Source organism: Propithecus coquereli, unplaced genomic scaffold, assembly GCF_000956105.1.
Source record: "Propithecus coquereli isolate 6110/MARCELLA unplaced genomic scaffold, Pcoq_1.0 Scaffold120, whole genome shotgun sequence".
NCBI lineage: Eukaryota > Metazoa > Chordata > Mammalia > Primates > Indriidae > Propithecus > Propithecus coquereli.
The window spans coordinates 7,884,930-7,888,363 of record NW_012136081.1 but is presented as its reverse complement, the minus strand read 5'-3'; the positions used below and the strand labels follow the sequence as shown (position 1 = coordinate 7,888,363).

General features: G+C 32.7%; 1 protein-coding gene across 1 annotated transcript in view; it reads left to right on the top strand.

Moving 5' to 3' along the window:
* Positions 1–3,434, top strand: part of KCNQ1 (potassium channel, voltage gated KQT-like subfamily Q, member 1) — a 352,730-nt gene that overhangs the window by 88,800 nt on the left and 260,496 nt on the right. The gene's annotated exons all lie outside the window — the stretch shown is intronic.

The window sequence follows — 3,434 nt, the reverse complement described above, 5'->3', positions numbered from 1 at the left end:
ATTTCTTCTCTAATATTAATTATTTCATTTTTTTCCTTCTCACTTTAAGTTTAGTTTGTTCTTTTTCTAGTTTCCTACGGTGGAGAGTTTGGTTATTGATTTGAGGTCTTTTTTCTTTTTTAATATAGGCATTTACAGTTATAAAATTCCATCTTTGCACTGCTTTAAATGTAGCCCATAAGTTCTGGTGTGTTGTATCTTCATTTTCATTCACCTCCAAGTGTTTTCTAGTTTACCTTGCAAATTCTTCTTTGATCCATTCATTACTTAAGAGTGTGTTGTTTAATTTCCACATATTTATGCATTTCCATAATTTCTTTGGTACTGATTTATTTCATTGTGTTCATAGAAATGCCTTATATCATTTCAAACCTTTTAAATTTATTGAGGTTGGTTTTATAACTTAGTATATGGTCCATCTTGAAAAATGTTTCACGTGCGCCTGAGAAGAATGTATATTCTACAGTTATTGGGTAGAGTGCTCTGTAGTTATCTTTTGAGTCTAGTTGGTTTATGGTATTGTTCACATCCATTTCCTTGCTGATCTTCTTCCCACTTTTTCTATACATTATTAAAAGTGTAGTATTGAAGTCTCCAACTATTACTGTTGAATTAGCCATCCCTCTGTTCAGTTTTATCAGTTTTTACTTCACATGTTTTGGTTCTCTATCATTAGGTGCGCGTATGTTTATAATTGTCACATCTTCTCACGAAATGCCCTTTCGTCATTATAAAATATTCCTCTTTAACTTTAGTAACACTTTTAATTTAAAATCTGTTTCATCTGATTTTATTATAGAACTGCATGTTACTTATAGTTGCTGTTTACATGGTACATCTTTTTTCATCCTTTTATTTTCGGTCTATCTTTTTTAATCTAAAGTGTGCCTCTTGTAGACAGAATATAGTTGGATCTTGTTTTTCTCTTTATAATCCAGTCTGACAATCTCTGCCTTTGATTAGATTGTTTAATTCATTCATATTTTTATTTCACTTTTTAATTTTATTTTTATTGATCTGTAATATTTTACATATTTATGGGGTACATGTGATATTTTATTACATGCAAGGAATGTATAATGGTCAAGTCAGGGTATTGGGGGTGTCCATCACCCTTAGTATTTATCATTTTTATGTATTAGGAACAATTCAAGTCCTCTCTTCTTGCTGCTTTGAAATATACAATACATCATTGTTAACTATAGTCACCCTACTCTGCTGTCCAACATTAGAGCTTATACCATCTATCTAACTTTATGTTTGTGACCATTAACCAACCTCTCTTCATATCCCCACATACCCTTCCCAGCCTCTGGTATGTATCATTCTACTCTCTGCCTCCACAGATCGACTTTTTTTTAGCTCTCACATATGAGTAAGAACATATGATATTTGTCTCTGTGTGGCTGGCTTATTTCACTTAACAAACGACTTTCCATTCATGTTGCTGCAAATGACATGATTTAAATTTTTGTGGCCGAATAGTATTCCATTATGTATATATACCACATTTTCTTCATTCTTCTGTTGATGGACACTTAGATTGATTTCATATCTTTGCTGTTGTAAATAGCACTGCAATAAACATGTGAGTGCAGGAATCTTTTTGATATACTGAGTTGTTTTCCTTTGGATAAATACCTAGCAGGGGATTGCTGGATCATATGGTAGTTCTGTTTTTAGTTTTTGAGAAATCTCCATGCTATTTTCCATAGTGGTTGTACTAATTTACAGTCCCACCAAGAGTGTATCAGAGTTCCCTTTTCTGCAACCTCTCCAGCATATGTTATTTTTTGTCTTTTTAATAATAGCCATTCTGACTGAGGTAAAATCATATCACATTATGGTCTTGTTTTGCGTTTCCCTGATGATTAGTGATGTTGAACATTTTTTCATATGCCTGTTGCCCATTTGTCTTCCTTTGAGCAATGTCTTTTCATGTACTTCGCCTACTTTTTAATGGGATTATTTGTATTTTCACTGTTGAGTTGTTTGAGTTCCTTGTATATTCAGGTTATTAGTCCCTTAAATAGTTTGCAGGTATTTTGTCTCCTTCAACAGGTTGTGTCCTTACTCTGTTGATTGTTTCCTTTGCTGTGCAGAAGCTCTTTAGTTTAGTAGAATCCCATTTGCCTATTTTTGTTTTTGTTGCCAGATCCTGAGGTCTTACCCATAAAATTTTTGCCTAGACCAATGTACCAAAGGGTTTCCCCTGTTTTCATCTAGCAGTTTTGTAGTTTCAGGTCTTACATTTAAGTCTTTAATCCATCTTGAGTTGATTTTTGTATATGGTGAGGGATAGGGGTCCAGTTTCATTCTTCTACATACAGATATCCAATTTTCCCAGCAGTTTATTGAAGAGGCTGTCCTGTCCCCAGTACATATTCTTGGTGCCTTTGCTAAAAATCAATTGACTGTAAGTATGTGGATTTATTTCTGGGTTCTCATTTATTCACTTTTAACGTTGTTATTGATATAGCTGGATTTTATCTGTAATTTTAGTTTGGTTTTCTCTATGTCTTATGTATTTCTTGTTCTTCTATTTCTCCTTCATTGCTTTCTTTTGCATTAAATGATTGTTTTCTAATATAGATTTTAACTTCTCAAATGATTTTTCACTCTCTTGTTATTTCCTTACTGGTTGCTCTAAGGGCTTACCGTATACATCTTATCAGAATCCACTTCAGATTTATACTAACTCAGTCCCAGTGAGATATAGAAAAATTATTCCTACATGGTTTTGTTCCATTTTGCCCCCTTTTGTGATATTATTGTTATATTATACATATTACATCTTTGTAATAAACCCAATAATACAGTGTTATAATTATTACTTTATATAAGTCTTTAGAGAAGCTGAAAGGAGAGCAAGTATGTATTTATAGCTTTTGTTTTATTAACCTCCTTACATCACATTTTTGATCCTCCTCATTTGTTTTTATGGTTTCAAGTTACCAATTGGTGACATTTCTTTAGTATGGCTCCTCACCTATTTACCTCCGTTGAGTTGGTATTGACAAATATATTACATTTATATATGGTAGCAACCCAGCAATACAATGAAATGCATATGATTCTATACAATTGCTTTTTAATTCAGTTAGGAGAGGAAAAGGGGGAAATATACATTCATATTGTCTTTTATAACTACTTTTATGGGTGCTCTTTGTTTTCTTTTATGTGTGAATTTGATTTATTGTCTGGGGTCATTTGCTTTCTGCATAAAAAAGATTCTTCTAGTAGTTCCTGTAAAGTGGGTCTGCTAACAAGGAATTCTATTTTTGTTTATCTGGGAATGTCTATTTTGCCTTCTTTTTGAAAGATAGTTTTTCTGGATGTAGGATTTTTGGTTGACATTTTTACTTTGAGCACTTTTAATATGTTGTCCCCACTGTCTTCTGGGTTCCGTTGTTTCTGATGAAAAGTCAGCTCCA